The sequence below is a fragment of the Hirundo rustica genome, chromosome 15 (assembly GCF_015227805.2).
Source record: "Hirundo rustica isolate bHirRus1 chromosome 15, bHirRus1.pri.v3, whole genome shotgun sequence".
NCBI lineage: Eukaryota > Metazoa > Chordata > Aves > Passeriformes > Hirundinidae > Hirundo > Hirundo rustica.
In genome coordinates, this window is record NC_053464.1 from 960,593 (window position 1) to 984,590 (window position 23,998).

A 23,998-nucleotide genomic window follows, 5' to 3' on the forward strand; every position below is an offset into this window, starting at 1 on the left:
AAATCCCATCCAGTGACCTTATTGAGTCACTGCCTGCTGACTCACTCACTCGGCCAGCCGGAGCTGAGTTGTAGGCAAGGAGATGTCATGGTGACAAGACTCAGCGACTGTCCCCTAACACAAGAGTCTTACAGGTTCTCCAGGACGGCAGGAGCTTGTTTGCAACAGCAATCACCCCCCCTCTGCCCTTCTGCACGTCCCCCACCTCCTCATGCCACAGGTGATCATCACACAGGCAGGGACTTCATCTGCTCTTGTGACAGGACAGCTCCCAGCAGCAGCGAGGGAAGTCGTGTCACTGCTCAACGCGCCACGGAGCCAAGTGGACGGGAGGAGAAGGCCACAGCACAGCACAAAGCAGAGAGCTCGGAGCCAAAGCAGCAGCCAGCCCCAGGCACCACCCCTGAGCCGCTGCATGGCAGCCTGGGCTCCAGCTGCCACACAAGCCACATCTCCCAGCCAGCTGCAGGGCACACGCTGCTGCCTCTGCTGCTCTGCCCAGAAGAACTCGGCCCCCTGCAATCGCTGCCTCGGCCCCAGGGAGCAGGGAAGGGGGATGCAAGGCTCGGCCAGCTCCTTCCCCCTCACAAACACAAAGATCTCTTCACGGGAGCCACGTGAAAGGGTCGGTGTCAGTGCTTGCTCTGGGAGCAACACACAGGGTCAGAGCTCTAATATTAGAGCACAGATGATGACAGGGAAGAAGGGGAAGAACAAGAAAAGAACCACATAAATAGCAGCATTGTCCTTACTGGGTTTCACAGAGCATCTGATGTCAAATAGGATCGTTCACTCAGAGATGAAGTCTCTAATTGATTCCCATCTGACAGTTTCTTATCCAGCACTTGTTCACCGGCCAAACAAGCTGAGTAAATATGCTTTGTTCTACCATTAAAGACAGTGACAAATCATTGGCTTGCAACTAACCCAGTGTAAACAGCATCCTTCCTCCCGGGCCAGATCTCCTCCTACTCCCCTGACAGCCTCCCACTGCTGCACTTGGATGCTCTGTCAGCCCTGGGCCTGGCATGGGGTAAAGACCTACGTGATGGAAGCAACACACACTTGGCTTTGGGAAGAGAAGTTGCTCTCTCAAGGGGGACTGGGCTCCAAATCACCTTTGCAGACCTCCAGTGAAACCTGCTGCATTCATTTAACACCAGAGACAGCCAGTCTAGAAACAAGAGTCCTTACAGGAGGCAGACCCTGATCTGAGTAGAGCCAGTTCAGCCTGGCAGTGCCACAGACACGTTTTATGGTCAAGCAGAGTTCAAGACAGACTGGGGATTTCTCTTGACCTTTGGAGTGTCGCCAGCAGATTTCAGCACCCCCAAAGACCAGCAGTAACTGCCAGTTTTTCTGCTGTTCTCCAAAGAGGCTGCTCAGGGAGAACACAGGAGTGTGGGTGCTCCATGGTCCATTCTCAGCATCCACAACTATGGGATGAGGTATGACCACGAATATATCCCAGGTGAGTCCTTTTTGGATACATCTAGAGACCTGCTGGCCAAGAACGTGCCTAATGCCTTTCAAATGAGCCCCCTGCCTCACCAGCCTCCTGCAGCACCGAGGTCCAGGTTTGTTACCTGCTCGAGGAAGCAGCACATCCCTTCATCCATTTTCCATTAACTACCCCTGAGTTTCACTGCCAACTTCTAGTTTTTATGTAGAGAGATGAGGTGAGCAACAGTTACCTTCCTCTGACTCAGAGCCTTCATGATTTTGTAAGCCTGGATCAGGTTTTTATTTCCATTTTCATTCAATCAATGCACATTTCATTTCACTCCCGTTTCCAGACTGCTGATGGAGCCCCCACACCAGTCCTGAGGTGTTACCACCACTGATTTCTCCATCCTTAACACTCCAAAGGTGACACACAGCTGACCCTTTGCTTTCTATCACACAACTCCTTTCCAGCAGCTGAAAGACCCTTTTTAGAAACACAGAGTCATTAAGGTTGGAAAGGACCCTAAAGATCACCAAATCCACCCACCCACCCAGCACCACCACCACATTCACTCATCTCTGAGCGCTGGAGCACCTGCAATGAGAAACAGCTGAGCTAAATCCTACAGGGGCACATGGGGCCAGCGGTGCTTCTCACCCAAAAGAGCACCTTTCCAGGGGCATCCCACCACCCAGAGAGCACCTGGACCCATCAGCACACACCAGACTCCATGGAAAAGCCAGCTGGAGGCACCTGAGGGAGCGGTAAACACATTGTGCACCTCCTGGCATCCAGCTGCTGGCTGGATCAGGCTCACAGACTCTCAATCCTTCCGTGCTGGGGTTGCAGCATCCTTCAGTGCTCCTGGCTCACTCTCCTGCTGCTATGACCAACAGCAAAGCCACAGTTTGGGCAAGGAGCCATCACCCATCCCAACAGGAGAGCAACTCAGCAAATGAAACAAACCCTGCTGCCTCAGGTCATGCCTGAGCATCACTGTGGCAGCAGCAGCTTCACCAGGAGGCTTTGCTTAAACACCCTGTGATCCCAGTGTAAGCTACATCTTTGCTTCTCGACATTTGCTAAACCCCAGAGTGCCCGGCTTGGAGGAAATCCAAATAAAGGAAAAAAAAAACCTCAACATTTTTCAAACATATGATTGCTGAGAGCTAGGGAGACCTTGTGGTTTTGTGAAGTGCCCACTCAAAGCATATATTGCTTTTCAAACTCAGTTGAGAACCGCTGCCAAAAAAAGAGTCTTGTATCGATTTTGGCCCCAGTGAGGAGTAGGGACTAGTGGGAGAGGGTAGAAACTTAGTCCAGATATTTGCTGTAACAGCCAAAGTCCTGCCTTAACATGTGCCCGTCGAGGGACACATCTGAAAACACGTGAGGAAGCACAAGGATAAACTTCTACCTGAGCCCTACTCTAGGATGTTTCCTTAATGCTGACCTTAGTGCTGAAGTTTGGAATTTTACTAAGCAAAGCTGGAATCACACGTTCACCACGCCCCAGAGGCAGCGGCGCTGAGAGCCCCAGCTCAAGCCGGGTGGGAAGGGACGGCTCTAACCAAATAGGGTGAATGGGACCCTTGGAACTGCGCACAGGAGTTCTGTTTTCTTCCCAAATCCACGGACAAATGCTCTGGCCAGGGCACCCCCAGGCTGTGCAAGACCCGTGCCCTCAGCCAAACCTCACGAGAGAGTTTGCTCCCCACTCTGAAGGCAGCCACAAGGCCACCCTGCAGGAGTGACTCCCAGTCCCCTGCTCTGGAGGACTGCAGGGCTCCGTCACTTGAAAACGCTGTTGTCATCATCTGGGAAACAGAGGAACAATCACATGTTTCTGATATCTCTGTTTACAACTAAATTTCCAAGTCGTCCCAGAAAACATCTCTTTGGAACATTTCTGTAAGCATAGCTTAACTGGAAAACCTTGGCAAATCCGTCTCACGTGGTTCCCAGTGAACTGGGAACAAGTGACAGCTTGGGGCTCAGCTGAGAGCTCAAACAGGGGAAGGGGAGGGAAAGTGGGAACATCCTCAGATACACTTATCTAGTCACAGACTCCTGTTTTAGCACATCCTGAGCTCATCTCTGTACACACATGGCAAGTATTCCCGGTCAAAAACAACTCAAGTCCATGGCAAGAACTCCCCCCTCAACTCTGCTGCCACTGGACTTGGCCCCAGGCAATCCCTCTGATTATGCCAAGCCAAGGTACTTATACTTAAACTCTTATTCTAGGATCAGACCTGCTGCAATTGTCACTTCTGCAGGAGGATTCTTAGTTATGTTTGAATTTTAATGTCCCAACAAACAGGAGAGTTTGTGATCCTTGAAGTAGTGTTCCCTGCTCAGGGTTTGCAGGATACCCTTCACATTTCCAGTATGGGTGGAGGTAAGATTTACAATGTCCTTAAACTGTCAGCTTCCCTGCCTTTAAGTGCCTGGGATTTATGAATGATGCAGCACATGACTGCACCCCAGACCACATCCCTCAGAACCCTCACAGCCTGGGAGCTTCCCATCTCACCCCACCTGCTTGGGCTACACGTGGAAACATTTCTTCCAAGTGTCCAAAAGGTGGAATGGAAAGACCACAGAGCTCACAGCAGCTGATGTGTCAATCAGTGAATAGTGGCTGAAACCCCAAATCCTTGTGTTCCAGCTTGAGGGGCTCCTAGGGGGCTGGAAGCAGCACCCTTGCACCCTTGGTGTGCCAGCACCTCACCTTCCTCTCCAGCCAGCACTGTCAAGTATGGGCCCTTCTCCTGTGCTGCCCAGCACAAAGAAGAAAACCCGATTTCCAAATACCTTATACCGTCCCTGCCCTTGGGAACGGGTGTCTGCTGTACTACATCATGCCACCCCCTATGTGGATACGTGCCTAACTCCTCAGTATTTCTATCCACCATTTCTCTCCAACCAGGCCCAAAGGATGGTCCAGGACAGAAATCCCTGCACAAGGTCCCAGAGCTTGGCCAGGCCATAGGATTTCACTGGACTCTGCACAGGGCAGATGTTAGAGCCCATTGCTCGTGCCCACCTGCATGCCAGGCAGATCCTGGTGTCATGCAGACTGCGAGACAGTCACAGGTGTGAGGCACAGGACTGGCAGAGGTGACAGGGCCCTGCAATTCCCTGGCTGTGGAAGATCAATCTTGCCAAACTGCCAAGCAGTTCAAGATCTAAACCTGAAAAGCGGAGCAATAAAGGACCGCATGTAACACAAAACCTCAAGTTTCACCCAGCTCTCTTCCCAGGGAACTGCAAATATTTGCGGTGTTTTATCCAATATCCCTCCATGTTTGCCCAGTGCCCAAAGATAAACAGGTCACGTACACTTAAGATATAAAGATTTCACAAGACTTCAGCACAAACACCAGCGAGGCACTGTTGCCACAGGGAAACAATCGGCACCCGCGAGCAGCCAGGGACCCAGACTGCCGGTGCCATGGTGGGCTCCCGTGCCCGCCTGACACTGTGCCCTTGCCAGCCCCAGGGATGCATGCTCAGATCACACGCACCAGTGTGCCCGTTTCAGTGCCCACTCTCCCCACAGCCCAGAGGAGCCACCCCAGAGGCCTGAGGGCAGTCACGGCTGGGGGTGAGAGCACTTCCTGGAGGTGAGGTTTGCAGCACCTCTGGGAGCCTCTTCCAAAGCCCCCCCAAATGCCAGATGACAGCACGTTCTCGAGCTCTTTTGCACTGATCAATGAAACAAGGGGTTGTGACCCTCATGCTCAGTTTGTGTGGCAGCACCCCAGAACCAGGTCTGTATCTCCACACAGGCGGGCAATCCATCACCAACAGCAAAACCTATTCCCTCTACACGCTCCCTTTTCTGCTCTGTTTCTCCTAGAAATGCTCCTGACCAATCCTAGTAGCCCGATTTCTGAGCTTTGGCTCCCTCTCCCCTACAGCCTGTTTTCAATCATGTGTTAAAAGGGCAAGTAATGCAGAAACAAATCTGCACTAAAGGTCAGGCAGCTTCCCCCACCCTGCAAGGCTGAAGAAAAGCCCCTCAGGCTCCAGCAGAGCAGAGTCCCTGATCCAGCCCCAGCCCTCTCTCCCTCCACAAGCTCAGCCCCAAAACAGCTGGGCAAGGCCAGGGCCAGATGAGCTATGGCCAGGAACTGGGTGCTGCCAGCCCATGTCATAACCACACTGGGAGATGTCACTGCAGAACATCACCGTTACACTTCTGAACTGTTTCTCTGTTTTCCTGGACATTGTGAGCTCCCAAAACCGCCCAACAGCATCATGGTGCTGGTCCAACCTCACCTTAAATCCTGGAGGCAGATTTGGGTGCCACAATATCAGGAGGACCTAAACAGGAAAACATCCAAAGACGGGACATGAGGATGGTGAAAGGTCTGGAGGCGCCATACAGGGAGCAGCTGAGGGCTTCTTTAGCCTGGAGGAGACTGAGGTCAGACTTCATCAGGGTCTGCAGCCTCCTCTCAAGGGGGCAGCTTCAATATCTGCTCTCTGTGAACAGGGACAGGACCCAGGGAACGGCTGGAGCTGTGCCAGGGGAGGTTTAGGCTGGATATGATGAAAAGGTTCATCCCCAGAGGGTGCTGGGCACTGCCCAGGCTCCCCAGGGAATGGGCACAGCCCCGAGGCTGCCAGAGCTCCAGGAGCATTTGGACAGCGCTGCCAGGGATGCACAGGGTGGGATTGTTGGGTGTCTGTGCAGGGCCAGGAGTTGGACTCTATGATCCAGGACTGGATGACGTGCCCAGTCCATCTAGAGAGCTTTGCTGAAGAAATAACTACTATGGCAGCCCCTTCCAGCATCGCTTCTCCCCTCCTGCAAGAACTCCCCTGCTACACGAGCATCACTGCAATTTCAGAGACAGCCACTGACCACAAAAATAAAGAGCAAGAGCACTGCTGCCAACCCTTCTGCTTCCCCAAATCCCTCTCGTGGGTTGAGAAGATAGCAAGCTCACCCCTAAGGCCTGCCCTTCCCCCCAGTAAATTTGTTCTTCCCAGACAGAAACCCCTCGATCCCAGGTAACACAGCTGCCAAGAGAGGCAGAAGACAGGAATGCTGGATGGTGAGAACGGTGAAGCCCCTGCCAGTCCCTGCACTGTGAGATAAGGAGCTGGGAACAGCACAATCAAAGGTTCCCACCAGAGCAGGGGACTGCTGGGAGCAGGGCCGTTGACATCAATCCGGAAGGGCAGGCCTGGATCTGGATACAGAGACACCCGTGGGTCCCCGCATCTTGGGAGCACACAAGGAAAGGAAGCTTGGCTTGGTTTCTCCCCCTTCTCAGAAGATTTGGCTTCATCTGAAGTCAGCCTTGCAAGGTCAATGCTCTGGCAGGGACTGGGAAACTTCTGAGACGATGTCGGCTGTTTTAATTTTAAAACATTGCAGGACTGGCTCAAATAATAAGTCCAGTCCCCGGGTACTCAGCCCCCCAAGCTGGGGACAAGGAGCAGAATGAAGACCTCATAAATCCTGTAAGAGTAAAGAGCCAGCAAAATCCTGCAGCACTCAGACACAGCTCTCTGAGGCCGGATGGGATCCATCCAAGTGTGCCGAGGAAGGTGTTGGAAGAGCTCACTGAAGACTTTCCATCATTTATCAGCAGTCCAGGCTCACCCAGCTGCCTGGAGGTGTCAGTGTGATGTCCATCTACAAGAAGGGTTGGAAGGAGAATCTGGGGAAGCACAGGAATGCCAGTCTGACCTCGGTGCAGGGGAAGTTGATGGAGCAGATCATCTTGGGGCAACCACATGGCATATTCAGGACAACCAGGGAATCAGGGCCAGCCAACACAAGCTCATGAAAGGCAGGGCCTGCTTGAGCAACCTGACCTCCTCCTGTGACAGGGTGATCCCTCCAGCTGATGGGAGAAAAGGTCTGTGGATCTGTCTACCCTGGAGTAAAGCCTGTTACCCACAGCATTCTCCTGGGGAAAGTGGCTGTTCATGGCTTGGACAGGGACACTGTTTGCTGGGTGAAAAATGGGCTGGATTGCTGTCTTGGGTTGCAATGCAAGATGTAACCAGCAGTATCTATTCTATTGCCATCTGTTGAAACTGACTGGGGAGGTGTTGTTTTTATCTCTTCCATGACCCATCCTCCCTGCAGAGGATAGCTGGATATCTGCTGTTCATGGGCCATCCAGGCTCACTGCATGGCTGATACAATTCCATCATCCATTGGGAGATGCTCCACCCAGCAGGAGGAGGGGTCATCCATGTTCATGGGCCATCCAGGCTCACTGCATGGCTGATACAATTCCATCATCCATTGGGAGATGCTCCACCCAGCAGGAGGAGCCCAGCATTCCCACCTGGATAAAACCTGAGATTTGCAACACCAGCACAGCCTATGTGCATTGGATTTCCAGAAGAAGACTGGACTCATCTCACCACCACTGGACTTTCAGAGGAAAACTACATCCTTCTACGGGATCATCTCTGCTCCAACAGAAACACATCTGTCAGTCCAGGAGGACTTAAGTGGACTGCTACCAACACCCTGACCAACAGAGTGTCAGGTTACATCCTGACGCTGATATTCCTAGTAAAGGCTGTCATTCCTATTCCCATGTCACTGCCTGAAAGCCCCTTAATTTCAAAATTACAATAATTCAGAGAGAGGGGGTTTACATTCTCCATTCCAAGCGAGACTCCTGCTTTCCCTGGCAGACACCTGTCTTTCTAAACCAAGACCGTGGCCGGGCCCAGAGGGTTGGAGAGCAAAGCTCCATCCAGCTGGCAGCCAGTCACTAGTGGTGCCACGCAGGGCTCAGTGTTGGTCGGTTCCAGATCTTCGATGAGCTGGCCAAGAGGGTCAAGGGCACCCTCAGATTGCAGGTGACACCAAGCTGGGCAGGGTATTGATTGCTGAAGGGCAAGAAGACTCTGCAGAGGGATCTGGACAGGCTGCATCCATGGGCCAACAGCCCCGCATGAAGATCCAACAAGGCTCAGTGCCTGGTCCTGCACTTGGCTCACAACAACCCCTTGGGATGCTCCAAGACAGGAACACAGTGGCTGGAATATGCCCAGTGGGAAAGGCCCTGGGGCTGCTGGTCAAATGGTGCAACTGAATGAGACAAGTGCACCCAAGAAGGACAGTGGTACTTGGCTTACACCAGCACCAGAGTGGCCAGAGACCCAGGGCAGTGACCATTCCCCTGCACTGGGCGCTGCTGAGGCACCTCAGATCCAGGGGTCATGCGTGACCTGCCTCTGCTCCCTGAGTCTTGCAGCAGGGAGCCTAACACAGGAAAACGCTGCCCAGGAAAGATGAAGCTCTGTTCAAACACACAACCACAAACCCAAATTACCACTCCCAAAGGCAAGCCCAAAGCCACAAGATGAGTTTTGTCCCCAGAACTCCCTCCAAGATGAAATAACACAATATCTTGCTCTAAACCAGTGGATCCCGCTGCATTCCCCCTTGGAGTGGCAGCAGCAGAGCCCCCTCAGTGCACACCCACACACAGACACCAAACCAGCTTCACCACCCTTGTGGCTCAGGGTGTATTTGCACATTTTTATAATATTATGTATGTTTATTCAATTCATTTCACCACAATGGGAGAAGAGCTGGAAAGCTATATTAAGCTGCAGAAGCAAGAGTGTTTTAAAAAGATCAAAGGCCAATAATTTAAAATTGAATTAATTAATTCAAGCTTGAACTATTAACATAAATTAAAAATTCAAACCACACACAAGAATATACCTCTTTCCAAGTAATTTTCAAGAACCTCTAGTGCTGCAAGATAAGGTAATGGCACATTGCATGAATTTGCAGGATGCACGGTGGAGGTTAACCTCCACTTAATTAGAACTAATTGTAATTTTGTGGCAATAGGGCAAGCACACATTGTAAGAGATCCTCTTGACGTTACACCTCACAGGGAGGGAACAGAGCTCTTTATGCCACCCCTCCCTATACACACATCATCCCTCTGCAGCCCCCCCCGTGCAGGCTCTGCTGGAAGAGCAGAGGAATTTCACAAGGGACCACGGCCACCAAGGCAATAAACAGAAGAAAGCGCAGGATTTCACTTCCACAGCATTCCTGCTATGGGCAAAGGAACGGCACATGGACACTTGAACACCACAGCCCCTGGAGGAAGGGCTGCAGAGAACTGAAGGACCAGACTGACGTCAAGTAACATGCAAAGACCACACAAAGTCATGGGAGAAAACCAGCACAACCCCGCTGGAGTTGTGCCACGCGTTGCAAGGTGTGACAGCTCGAGAGGATGTGGGAAGGCCCAGCCTTGGAGAACCCTTCCAAGCAGCCTGTGGAGCAGGGTGAAATCCCACTGCCCACCTCCCTCCCACCCGACAAGGCTTGGAGCCAAACCTGCATCTGCCAGCGCTCCCACGGCTCCAGGGGTGCCTGGGTCCGGTCCCAGCGTGAGCCCTCGGCTGCTCCACACACAGCCCTTCTGCTCTGCCCTTCCGAGCTCACTGCTCCCTGAGGACAAGGTAAATCCCCTCCCCAGGAGCTTCACTGTGAGTGCCCACCCACCAAACCAGCCCTGGCCAGGAGCCAGCACCTGACTGGGGGCCTGGGAAGGCTCCTGGCACCGTCGTGCGCCACCAGCTTCACCACCAGCCCTGTTGGAGCCTTCCCCCGCCAGCTCTGCCTCTTCCCCAGCTTGGCCCAGCTCCAAGAACAGCTCCCTGCACACTTCTGGTCTAACCTATGCAAAAAAAACCCCCACACTATGGGATGGCCTCCAGCTCCATCAACCCAAATAGATGCAAACCATAATTCAAAGGGAGTTAAAGACATCCACCCTAATTTTTTTAAAATTTGCTTAAATCATCTTAAAAGACTCAAATTCCTGTTCTGCCTGAAGCTTCTCTGCAAGTGGAAGGAATTGCTGCCGAGTCACAGTGGCTGCACTTCTTCCACGTGGGCCAATGCCACCCCTGAAGCCCCCAGGAGCTATGAGGACACCCACACCTGCCTTCCCCAGGGACTGGCACCCACCTGAGACCCCGCCCAAAGCACCAATACAGCCTGTGTTCACAGGACACGGCTGAGGTTTCGTTCACACCCAGCAGAGAGAGGGGAAGGACCAGAGCCTGGAAACCAGAGATCCCTCTCTGTGGCAGCTGTGTTAAGCCTGCCCACAGAAGGCACTGGAATGAGATGACCTTTAAGGTCCGTTCCGACCCAAAGCAGCCTGTGGTTCTACGTAACACTGACCTCCCCATGTGTGGCACAGCCCGGGCACTGCACGGCAGCTGCCAGCGCGGGGACCTTGCCCTGCACACAGCACACGTGCCCCTTTGCTTCTTACTACCTCTAACCTGAACTCCTCACCCCCAGCACCGCCGGTGACACCTCCTGCCACCACCAAGCCAAGTAAAGCAGTGACTTCATCGCAGCTTCCTTCACCTAAATTGTCTCAGGAGACCCCGCTGCTGCTTTCCAGCGGCTGCAGCATCCTCCCCACGCAGCTGCACGCCCCCGCTTCCTTCCTCTGCACGGACCTCTGCCTCGCATCCACCCCTTGGGCCCGGGCTTCAGCCTCCAGCTTGCTGTGTGCTCCAGGACAACCCAAACCAGACACTGACTGTGCACTCTCCAGCGCTGTCGCACACAGCAAGAAGCTTCCAGAGGCTCCTCAGGGTCAACGGGACTGATCAAAAGCCAAGCTGAGCTCCTGGGAGAACAGGCAAGGCAGGATCCTCACCGGATCAGGTTCAAGCCCAAGAACAGGCAGCAGTAGCATCACCACTCTCTGCCCTGAGGTCAGAAATTTCTCTGAGGATCAGGCAGAGGCACATTTGCACCCAAACCCCTTCATCCATCCCCCAAAAATCATGAGATGGCATCAGTGTGCCAAGGTGGCGGAGCACAGCCAGCCAGGGAAAGAAAACGCCTGCAACATCGACAAAAACCTGGAAATATTTTGGGAAGACATGCTCTAAATCCTTTCATTCTGTTTTTCTGTGAGGCGCAGCAAAAATAAGGTGCTTGAAATAATTTTATTTAAAACTTTTTGAAGCATCACGTTTCTCAGTCAGCTCCACTAGACAGACACTCCCCAGCACCACTCCCAGCAAGCTGATGACATTTCTGAGGGTTCCTCTGGCCATGACCAGGGCCCAGCAGGTACAATAGAAGCAAATCTGGTTTAAAAACAATAGTACATTGCTTTCAGACTCATTTGGTCACTTTTACCAAGCCTGTGTTCCCAGCTCTAAGCTAATTCATCAAGGAAAGCATCTCCTTTGATTTTGAGGGACTTTAGCTCAGCACACAGATTATAACATCCACCTGCCCTCTCACAGGCCAGCACTGAGGCCAAAACCGTTCTTCAGACCCTGCTTTTGTCCTCCAAGCGCTCCCCGTGTTTCAGCCAGGCTGCTCTCCTTCACAGGGCCATGGAAAGGTGGGAAGGGACCTTTAGGATGATCCACCCCCTGCCATGGGCAGAGACACCTCCACCATCCCAGGTTGCTCCAAGCCCCAGTGTCCAGCCTGGCCTTGGGCACTGCCAGGGATCCAGGGGCAGCCACAGCTGCTCTGGGCACCCTGTGCCAGGCCCTGCCCACCCTCCCAGGGAACAATTCCTGCCCAATCTCCCATCCAGCCCTGCCCTCTGGCACTGGAAGCCATTCCCTGTGTCCTGTCCCTCCATCCCTTGTCCCCAGTCCCTCTGCAGCTCTCCTGGAGCCCCTTTAGGCCCTGGCAGGGGCTCTGAGCTCTCCCTGCAGTGTCTGTTCTCCAGACTGAGCACCCCCAGCTCTATCAGCACTCGGGATGCTCCTCAAGAGCAGAAGGGGCACAATTCCAATCAACCCAAAACAGACCACAGCCTCGCACACAGTGTTTGTTACTTCAGATTTTCTAAATTTTTAGGTTTGATAAGTTTGAACAACTCTATTTCCCCCTTAATTGGTGCAATTGTTTTTAACCTTGTTCCTGGAGCCACGTTGCCATGGCTACCCCGCACAAGCCTGGGCGAGCAAGGTGTATTTTTAGAATTGCCAAAATACACGTCTCTAACAGAGCTTTCCTGGACAGAGCTCTCCTTGTTCCGTGACACAGGAATTAAGGGCATTCAATGGAATTAAAATGTGGGAAATTCAAAACAGATTAAGAGAGAGAGGCCCACGCTGCAGCGGGCGCACGGCTCGAGCCCCCAGGCTCAGGATGGCGCTGCAGGCAGGGCTGGGGCACAGCCCCCCGGGGCCACAGGACAGGGAGGGTCAGCTGGGTGCCCCAGAGCTGCCAGGGATGGACAGGGGCTCTGAGGGACAGCAAGGACGAGCTGCTTAGGGCCCACTGGGCTGTGCCCTAGGAGAGATGATGAGCCTGTCCAGAGCTCAGGGACAAACACAGGTGACACTGCAGTGGGTGTCAACAGCCCACCTGCTCAGGGCAAAGGAGTTGAGACATTCTGGCAAATGGTAGAGGGAGGTTTCGTGTTTGCAGATCCTGATCCTCACAGGATGCTGGGGGAACACCACCACGGAACTCGAGCAAGTCAGGAGGCTTCTGGGGAGCCCTGGTGACAGCTCCCTAACACAGGAGAGAGGGGACAGCGGGAAGAGACACTGCTGGGCTTTGCTACTAACGAGGAAGAACTGATCAGGGATGTGAAGGCCTTTAGCAGTCTTGGCTGCAGTGCCCACGAGGTTCAGGGGACACTGAGGGAGCAGCAGACCCAGTGTACTTCTGACAAGTGACACTCCACTGGTTGTGGCCAGGCAAACCCTAAGGCACAGAGATCCAGCCCTCAGACTGCCCCAGCTCCAGCACTCCTGGCACCCCTCCAAGAGCCACTGCCCAGCAGCAGCTCCCTCAGCTTTAGGGGAGAAAACACAGCTGGGCTGAGCCAGAAGGAAACACAAGGAAGGAAATGGAAAGTATAGCAAGGATTAACACCATTTTAGCTGAAGTCAGCAAGTGGATTAAGGGGAGGGATAGCTGGGGGCTCCAGCATAAACTCGTCCTTCTGCAGGAAAGAACCACTTAAAAAAAAAAAAACACTGCTGAGCTGGGGCACTGTGAGCCTGACCCAGGTTCCTGCAAGGATCCATCAAAGACAAGGGAGAGCACAACCAAAAGGAGGCCATAGGGTCAGCAAGAGCCATTCCCTGCTCCAGCTCCACCATGCTGCAGCTCTGCTATCCCTCCCTCCCAGGGAGCTGCCAGGCAGATGCTGCAGAGGAACCAAAGAACCTTGCACCTCCAGCATGGGTGGGACTGCTGAGCTCAGCCTGACTTTTGACGAGAAGCTGCACTCTGACTCATTTCACAGGTACAGGACTAGTGAGAGAGACCGAGGGCACTGTAGGTCCTGTGGTCTCTCAGCCCTGAGTGCCCTGAGCGAGGCACAGGAGAAGATCTCCATCACCACAGCTCTTCTCTTGCTGGGCAGCAGGTGCATGTGCCAAAGCCACACACACAACCACCAGACCTGTAAGGGAAAGCGTGGCCTGCTGACAGTCATTCCTCCCGTGCCAGGGCACCACCACAGCAGGGGCTCTCAGCACCCTGTCCATCCTTGGGGCCACAGGCTGTCTTCTCAGGAACACACCAATGACACCAGGAAAAACAAAACAAAAAATAAAGAGAAGATTCTAGAGGTACAAATACCCAGGAGTGAATCTTCTGGTTTAGCGAGCAGCTGGTTTTTGAGAGCTCCTGGGGTCTCAAAAATTTGCATAGACTACAGAAAAGGAATAGTTCAGAGAGACATTTACATGCCGTAAGTCGAATGGGATCATAAACATGAAGACACAGCAGAGTCCAAAGCTGTTCCTGCTGCTAATGGCTCTCTGAATCCCCCTCTGGACATGCTTTCCAGAGGGGCTGTGCTATGGACCGTGACCATTCCTGGCTGAAGCTGGGCTCTGCCAGCATCACTCCAGGGGCACTGTGCAGCTGGAAAGATGCCCTCTCAAAAATCATCTGCACAATTCATTCCAGAGTCAGAGCAGTCTGCCAGCAGCTCTAGTCACGATGTCCCATCACTTTCACAAGGACTCGAGTAATTATTGGGCACTCTAGCTACTAAAACTGATTAGAGCAAAACAAACTAATTTTGTTCCAAGGCAATGATCTGACCTCATTAAGGATGGTAGTAATGTGCTAACAATATTTTTCTCTTACACAGTGATGTCTTTCATTAGCACTCAAGCTGTTTTGTAAAGGAGCTTAGCACATTCCTATAGACTCATTTGCATAGGAGGAGACCCAAGCCAACACCCGAATATCCAGAGGCTGTTCCCTGGGAAGCAATCTGGCTCGAGAGCATAGAGAAACATCACCCTGCAGCCAGGAACGGCAACCCGGGGTGCAGGAGCGGTGTGTGGGACAGCCCTCCCTCCCTCCCTGCCTCTTCAAAGCAGGCACCAGGACAAGCCACCACATCCCAGGCACGGCAGACCCCTGCCAGACCCGCGCGGCAGGTTTGCTCCTCCTCCATCACAAACCTACATCTCATCTCTTCTTTGTGAATGAAGAGAGCAACTCCGGGCATCCAGACTCACTGGAAGGGCCCACAGAGATCTGACACATTTCACACCACAGTTAGCAACCTCAGGAAACAGCCTGTGTGTGGAGCCGACCAGCAGCCCCCTAAAGCTCTCACACCTCCCCTCCTATGGTGCATTAGCCACTAACCAGAGCTACCAGCTGCCCTCCAGTCAGTCTGATCTCCTGCACGAGGTACCGGCACACCAGCAGGGATCCTTCCCAGGTACTTCCATGAGGAGCCACCTTTCCAAATGATGCTTTGTCCTTTGTGCACTTACAGACATCCCAGAGCAAGCTGCCTCAGCAAGAGCATCTCTCCTTATGCCCGGGAAAGACAAGCTCGGATCTGTGAGGTTTCAGGGGCAAAGCAGAGGGAAGACCCCCTGACTGACACCCTAAGGGCTGGGACAAGGATCCTGCCGCTCAGGAAAGCAGTTAGGATCCCTTCAGGAGGCACATTGGGAAGGAGGCTGCGGCATAGGGAGGGCTTAAACCCTTCTCCCTCAGAATCACCTGCATTCAGGGCCTGATTTAACCCCGTCAGAGAGCTGATTGATTATGCTGTCATAGAGTCACCTGCTCACCGGGCTGTGCTCCAGCACTTCAGGCACTGGCACCACACAGCCTCCACTACAAGGCCAAGCCGAGATTTCCCCTACACTTGGAACAGCAGGGACAAAAAGACTTCAAGATAGTGCTGCCACATAACACCCCCATCCCTCAGTCTGCCTTTCCCTCTGCCTTGTGGCCAAAAGCCTCTGAGCACTTGCTAATCACTAATTAACTAGATCTTACAGCTCTGCTTTTGAGGAGGACTGGGAAATCACTTCTCCCCATCTCAGAGATAAGGAAACCGAACAAAAGGAGATGATGCTCTCAGAGGTCCCCACAGGCTTGTCTGGAGTTCAGCAGCTCAACCCACCTGGCCTTGCATCCGCTGTGAGGTGATGGGGCTTTGTGGCCATATGCCTTACAGTTTCCAGCCAAGGCTCAAACACGAGTTAAATGCTTTTAAATAAAGGATTAGTCCAGTTTCCCCTCTGCACTGTTAGAAAGGGATGTTTGTGCAGCAAAATAGCAAGGGGACCCAATCGGAGAGGCTCAATCACAGCCAGAGGACATCTGCTCTCTCCCCATTGAACCGGCACAGCACTGCAGGGCAGGGGGGAGCTTCAAGTGAAAGCAGAACTCACATCCCAGGGACTTCTGGGCTCTCTAATGCAGGTCACACACTCCCAGCACTCTATGAAATAGTAAAAGCAAGACAGGCAGCTGCCCTGCTCGACTCTTACCGCTCGCAGGCTCAGGTGTGTGGGCAGCTCTGTGTCACTCGCGATGCTTCGAGAGGCAAAGTCACCCTCTGCCAGCCAAGGCTGCGGCAGACACAGAGCACCTCGAAGGGACGTCCCCAGGTACCTCCTGTAAACAAACAGACCAAAACAGGGTGTTAGACTGCTTCACATCCCCAGAACCAGGCTGGATACCGGCACCACTGCGAGGTGCAGGCACACAAAAACCATTCATCTGAATGTTCTGTAACCCACGGAAGCTGTGGAGAAAACAGGGGCAAGTTCTTCGGACAGGCAGGTTTCTGCCTCTCTTCTGGAAGAAGGCTTATAAATAAATGCTAACCCCAAAGTGCTCAGAACAGGGAGAGCCCAGCACTACATCCCCGGGAAGCAAGAACAGCGAGGGACAGTTCAGAAGCGGCTGCCTTGATGCACACAGAGCACCACTGGAGCTGCCAGAACTCCGCTCAGCACAGCAGAATCAGACCCCAATTGCCACCACCAGTGGGAACAGCATCAGACGAGCTCTGCAGACCGAGGTGCTCAGGACCAAGCAGTCCTCAGCCTCCCTCATTTTAGCATTCCTTTTTTCCCTTCAAGTTACTTTTCAGTCACTAGAATCCCTGTTTAAGTCTGGAAGCCCTTGTGCCTTGGTGTCTCTCCAGGAGCCATCAAAAGAAAACAATTCTACTGAATTCTCCCTGCTCCCCTTTTCAACTCCCTGTCATGCAGACACCAAATCTCTGAGGCAGAGGAGCTCAGCCCAGGACCCGAGCCTTGTTTCACACTAAATTTGGTCTGCCAGACAGCCAAAAAAAGATCACATCAGTCATTCTGCTTCAGAGCTGGTTTCTCAGCATGGAAAATTACATTTCCTACATGTAGCTAATGCATGAAAAGCTTTGAAAGGTCAAAAAATGAAGCCATCAATTTATCACAAAAAGTAAATTCCTATTAAAGCTGCTGAAAGCCTGGGCTCCCCAGTGCAAACACTCCACCTAGAGCCAGCTGTGCCAGCCCTGCTTGTCCAGGGCTGCCAGCACCGGCGGGTGACTCGGCATTGCCACTACAGCCCAACGGGGCCGTGCCCACAGCCGCTGCCACCAAACACCAGCCACTGCTCTGAAGGGGACCCAAGCAGAGTTTAGGTGGGACAACCTGTCCTGCTTGTGCAGGGGGTCCTGGCAGAGAGGACCCTCACTCCCAAAAAAATCCAAGGACCTGTGCTTTTGCACTGCCTTTCCTCTGGGCACCATCCTGGAGAGAGGTCACCCATGAGGTGATCCCAGCCAACAACATCCTGTCCCCTGGTCCTTAGGGACAACATGTGGCTGAGCAAAGCATGAAAGCACAGGGATGGCACCAGAGCTCCCAGACACACCGCCAGCACTTCCCTCTCGAAGGGAGGAGCAAGGGAGCCTGAGGCACACAGGATGCTCTCCCACCCAGCAGCTGAAGGGGAGCAGAGACCACAATAACTGGTTCCACCTGAGCAACTGCATCCAGCTCACTCTGTAACTCTGCCCAGGACAATTCAGGGCCACTGAACTGGCACTGCTGTTCCCCTGTTCTGTGTCCATGCTCCAGCTCCGGGCTGTTGCTCATACCTTTCTGCATCACCAAAAAACCCAAGCAGTGCCAGCCGAGGCAGGATTTGGTCCCCGTGCTCTCATTCTGGCCCAGTGAGACACAGGTCAAGTCTCTCACAGAGACTCCTGCAGCTGAGCAGGACAAGCACAGGATACAGGAACTCAGTGTCAGGATCATGGGGCTGCCCAGGACCAGGAGCCACAGGGGTTGGCACTCATCCCTTCCTGCCTTAGGGCTGTGGCATTCCACAGAGCGCCAGCAGGACACAGCACCCCTCACCTGCCACAGCTCACCACAGAGATGTCGTTTAACATCTCAGCTTCAGAGCTGGGAAAAACTTGGAGCAAGCTGGAAGGGGAGTGCAAGACCGGGCTGGAGAGCATGCAGGCTGCAAGGAGCAGAAACTCCACCTCAGGCTGAGCACAGCTCCGGCCTTCGCTGCCATCCCGGCGGTGGGGAGGCTGCCAACGCACATTTCTCCTTTTGGGACAGAAACAGCCCCAGAGGGAGCGGCTGCCTCAGCAGCCAGGCCCTGCCAGCAGTGCCCCAAGGCTGTCCCCACGTCCTTGCCAGCTCCCACTGCTAGGAGCCAGCAGACAGGTTGGTTACACTTTGGCTCAGCTTCCCCAGAAGTGACATCCTCTGCAGCTCTGTCTCCAGACACCGCCTAGGATTCCCCAGGCACTCTGCTGCTGGCTCCAGACACACACAGGCTCTGCCCCAGCCCTGCACTGCTCCCGTGCCATTCCCAATGCCAGCAATGCTGCACACGGATGGCAGGGACGGGAATTCCTGCAGCTGAGCTCTGTGCACACGGTGATAGTGCACCCTCTTAAAAAATAAAACCTTAGAGAGGACAAGAAGAGTGATTGCTCTTGAGTTGTGACTCGCTGGAGGTAAAGGGCTAAGAATTGACATTCCCATTGCCATAATGACTGCCATGCTGGAGAGAACCTCTGACCCCTCTCTGACCACTGCTCTGATCATCCTGGAGGAACACACAGGACCTTGGCACTGATGACGTCACTCCCAGATGAACACCCCAAGCTCCCCGTGAACATCACAGCAGGTGCCAGTGGAGAAAGCTGTGATAGCTCCTGGCACTGCACAAGGATGGGGAAGCCTCATCCCAAAGAGGCTGTTCTCCAGAAAGAGACACCAGCTTCCCTGCAGGGCTCTGCCTCTTTGGGAAACAACCTGACCAAGACCATTTGCTATATTCCTGGGAAAGACCATCTGAGACTGACACAGCTCCAGGGTGCAAACAGGAATGGGGCTGGGAATCATTTAAACAATTGTTGTCAGCATAAAAAACAGATGTAGATTTTCACTTGGCAGAAGGGGAGTAGGAAGCTCTCTACTCATCTAACTAATTCATCCAACTATTATGAGAAATATTCAATTTTCATAACTTTAGATGGGACAAGTCGCTTTAAAAAAGATTAATCAATTAAGCCCAGCTTTGCTGAGGTGAAAGCTGTAAAAGTCAACTTTCAGGTACCCAGGGACAGGTTGGGATAGGAATTTTCCCACCCCTATTTTAGAGAAGAAAAACTGTTATTCAGCAGGTTCTGAACTTCTCAAAATGCAGGACAACTTCCAGGGACCACAGGGGAGTTCTCAGTGCCACAATAAAATTAATTCAGGGAAATAAAGTATAACAGCCAGCCCCAGAACATGATACCATTGGAGAAATCCCAGGCTTAAGAAACACAAAGAAAATTTCCCTGGGTTTAAATATTTTTGGGGTTACTGTTTTACAGGTAAAATATTTATGATAAAGGAGGAAGAGATATTGCCCCCTCCTTATTTCACTGCTGGAATTGCCAATTGAACAGCGCCCTTAGGGGGACCATAACAAGGAGAAGCAAGTTCCTGAGCACCGCACTGCATCATCCCCTTTTGGGGGGGAATATACAGGAAAGCTGAGCATGAGACAAACACAAACTGGTTCTTCACTAGCAAAGGTTCCACTGGTGTAAACATGCACCCAGCCAACCCAAGGACAAACTCCAGCTTGCTCACCCCCACACTGAAGCATCCTGCTGACTCCAGGCCTCAGGAATCAACGCCCAGCACTCACTCACCTCCTCTGTATTTATTTCTATAACACACACACACACAACTTGTTGCTCATATTCAAGAACAATCTGTTCAGGGAGCACATCTGCACATACTGCATTCTCAGGGAAGCCATTTCTGCTGATTTGACCGGCTGAACTTCAATGCCACCTGCACGAGAAAGTCCCCTGTCCCCCCATTCTCAGACAAACCTGAAGAAACCCAGCTTTCACCAACAGAGGAGGAAAATCAGAGCTGCTCCACGCAGTGACAATCCATGGCTGCAGAAGCCAGGACACCGGCCAGCAGGCTGGGAAGCAAACAGCCCTCTGCTGGCATCGCCGCTTCCCTGGAGATCACACACTGTACGGAAATCTCGAAAGTAAAGGAGAAAAGCCCGAGTGATGGAATGAACCTGCCAGATGAGCAAACCTCTGGGCACACACCACGGACCGGGATTACTGCGGGACCCGCTGTTCAAAAGAGCAAATCTCCGAGATCGAGGCAGCGACTGAGACAACGAAATCGTCCTTAAAAGTGAAAACCTGTTAAGGAAAACAGGCGCCGGCGGCAGAGCAGCACCGCCAGGCAGGCTCTATTCACGCGAAAGGACTGAAATCGAACAGCAAAACAGCATTGCAAGAGCATGAAGTAATCCCACCCCTGCAGTTCGTGTTTTCCTACCCAATTAGCTACTTCGAGTGTAAGAGGGAAAAGGAAAAAAAAAAAAAAAAAAAAAAAAAGTTAAAACGTGCTGCAAAGCCAGGAGATGTTTTGCAACTCCCGGGCTCCTGCAGCAGATCCCCGCGCTCCCGACAGCCGCGGGCGAGGCGGGGGGACCCACGAGGAAGGGAGGAGAGCAGGGGGAAAGGGAAGAGCAGAGGGAAGAAGGGGGAGAAGCCCGCTCACTTGCTCCGCCGTCCCTCGGGCCCGTCCCGCGGCGCAGCCGGACCGCCCGCCCGGGCTGCGGCCCCGCTCCGGCGGCAGGGAGGGCAGCGGGGCCCGGGGGAGGAAGCGGGCGATGGGGGCGGCCCCGGAGCCACCCCCGCCCGCCGCACGGCCCGGCCCGGCCCGCCCCGCCCCGGGATGCTCGGCGGCCGGGACCGCGCAGCCCCGGGAGCCGGTGCGGGGCCAGCGGCGCTTACCGGGGCTCTGCTCCGCTGCGCTTCGTTCCCGAGCTTTACAAGACCGGTTTGAAATCGGTGTTCAGAGCGCTGGGAAAGAGCAGGGAGCAGCAAAGCTCTCCCGAGCCTGCTGGAGGGCGAGGGAAGCGCTCGGAGCTGCTCCCAACAGCGCCGGGCACGGGGGCAGCCCCGTGGCACCCCGGCCGCGCTGCCCGCTGGAAATCCTCCTGGGGCTTTTCTTAGTTCTTAAGTGGTTCTAGCCGCAGAGCCTGGAAACATCTGCTAGAGCAGGATGCCTGGAGAAAGTGAAACGCTGTCCCAGGCTAGATGTGAATTTTAAATCGTGCAAACCTAAGGTGCTCGTGAACAGAGGCAGGATGCTGTGGGCAGGACACACGCTGCTCCTCAAGCTCACGTGTGAGGTCCCCTTGCATCAAAGCGGCAGCCAGAGCCGCATTTTTGATGGTTTGGGGATTCCTGCTACCCTAAGAGAAACCTGAGGATCAAGTAGGAACGCTTCTTTGAGAGTGGCTGCTCCTCCCTGTGCTCCCTCCATCCCTGCTGATCATTTCATTTCCCCCCCACTGCTTGTCCTGCTTTCCGCTGCTGATGCGGCTGGAGCTGGTAATGCTTCCTAGCTGGAGCCTGCAGCTGGGAGCACCTGCATCTCCAACCCACCTGCAGCCTCACCCCAGCCTGCCACACCATCCACACGCACAGAGTGCAGACACTTCTGATGGGTTTAGGAAAGTGCTTTTGTGCACCCCTGTGTGCTGGGAATGCACATCCCTGTGTGCCAGTGTTGTGGGGATCAGCTCCACCACCTGCCCCGGTGACAGACCCCTGCCACCACCGCTTCCCTGCGCTCGGTGCTGCAGTGCAGAACAACAGCGAGCTGCAGGTTGCTCTCTGTTCCTGCTGTGTTGCCCCATGGAGATGCAAATCGAAGCAGGGTCAGGGCCTCTTTGTGCAGACTCATCAGCCAGCCGAAAAATTGGCTTTGTCCATTTGTTGGAGCTAGATGGGGTTTTCTCAGTGATGTCCAGCTCCATGGGCAGTGCAGGGTGGGCTGGAAACCATGGGAGGTTATGGACACAATGTCCCCCTGGTGTTAAGTCCAGAACACACCATATACACCTCTGTTAAATTCAAGCAGGGAACTGCCTGTAGTTCCTTCTTCTTCCCATTGGTATTTTGTGCACATCCAACCTGCCATGCTGCAGAGCCACAGAGCATTTAATTTCAGTTAAAAGATTCTAAGAACTCTCACACCATAGTGATGTGTATCAGCAGCTTCTGCTGCCAGCCCCAGGTTTATGTGACTTCCTGTCATTAGCAAGATTTGGAGGTTAAGGCTTCTGGGATTTACCAGTGGAGATAAATGTGTTGATGGGCAGCCCAAGGAGCATCTGTGAAACCCTGTGTTAGCATGAAGCTTTTAGCTGGCAATAGCTGTGCCTCATCACTCTGTCTCTGAAACAGCATCACTCTTTTTCTTCACGTTAAGCAAAACATAAGCACACAGAGTAAAATACATGAGTTAATCAGGGGAAATTATACTGTGGGATGAAGAAAGAGACACCATAGTGAAACTGTCTGCTAAGAATGGCCAATGCATTTTTCTTTGTGTGATTAGACAGAAAAAACCTTACGAAAGGCCCATGTCTGGCAGAGGACCTGTGGCATACACTGAGCTCCCAGGCTGAAATGCTTGATGCATTCTCTGGATAAGGAGGGTTTTAAAAGGCTTTGCCTATCAGTCAAAAGTACCCTTGATGCAAAGCACCAAGAGAGAGCTGGTGGAGTGGAAGTGGCTCCTCACAGGGGCTCGGGCTGAGCAGCTGCTCTGGAGAGGCTGAGCCCGAGCCTCCACAGTGCACAGAGTGCAGGTGATGACCCACACAGCAATTAATGGCCACAGGGCGTAAAGAGGAGGGGGCTGAAAGGCTTTTCTGGGAGCATTTCACAGCCTTTGGGACATGCTCTGCCCCACTAGAGCAGAGCAAAGTGCAGGTGTGTTGGAACCCTGGCTGCTGAAACTATTGGGCTTTGTGCTCTGACAGGTGGTGACCCTCAGGAGGGCAATGTCTTTGACCTGAGGCTGTGGGAATGGCTTCCAAAACTGGGTGATAGCACTGGGAGCGTGTGTGTGCAGTTGTATAGAAATGTGTAATGTCACGGGGTGAAATATTTAAGGTTTGGGGCTTTAGGATATAGAATACAGTAATATATATATATATAAGGGACAATATGGAGGGATTTGGGCATTGCCTGAGTCCTTCTTCTTCACTTTCTTCTTCCTCCTTCTTCTCGGGTTTGGGTGATCTTTTCTAATGGGTTAGTGTCGGCCCGCATTGCAGACATTGAGTGATATTTAATTGGATTATAAATAAAAATAACTTAGGTGTCGGGTTTTAATTGGTTTTGCTTATTGTTTAAAAGTCCTTGAAAGAAGTTAGAAGTAGCCATTTTCTTGTCTTGTTAGACAGAGCTCACACCTCGTGAAGCTGTAACTTAGATAAGCTATAACAAACAACTGAGTTTGAACGAGATACCATCGTGTCTAGCATCTTCTGTCCAGACCTGGCTAGAGCTAACACCTCCACACTGCTCTTCTGGAGGGACTCTCCCAGGCACTCCTGATGCTGCATTGCCATGAGGGGAATGGTACTGGGCACCCCCAGCTGCCCAGTCTGGAGGTCCAGAATGTGGATTTCCTGAAATCCAGGCAATGCACAGGTCTCAAGGCAAGTGAAAGGAACACAAGGAATGCTGGTGGGCCTTACAGCTTAACTGATTTTAGATTACATCAACTATTCCTACTCAATGAATATTCCTATTCAAGAGGAGCACAGCGATGCATTGAGGGCTGGTGACCCTCACCTACAAACCAGGCTGAGAGCTGGGCTGTTCAGCCTGGAGAAGAGAAGGTTCCAGGAAACCTTAGAGCCCCTTCAGTGCCTAAAGGTGCTCCAAGCTAGCTGTACAGGGA

General features: G+C 53.0%; 1 protein-coding gene across 2 annotated transcripts in view; it reads right to left on the reverse strand.

Moving 5' to 3' along the window:
- Window positions 1–21,045, reverse strand: part of LOC120759782 (ankyrin repeat and fibronectin type-III domain-containing protein 1-like) — a 243,601-nt gene extending 222,556 nt beyond the window's left edge. Inside the window, exons 1-2 of one of the 2 annotated variants that reach the window (XM_040079396.2) lie at window positions 21,028–21,045; window positions 16,235–16,361 (exon numbers count right to left, since the gene is read on the reverse strand). The gene's annotated coding sequence lies outside the window, so the exon portion shown is untranslated. Of the gene's footprint in view, window positions 1–16,234; window positions 16,362–20,791; window positions 20,856–21,027 lie in introns of those variants that run through there. The other variant, XM_040079395.1, reaches the window with a different exon arrangement.
- Window positions 21,046–23,998: the final 2,953 nt, after the last annotated feature.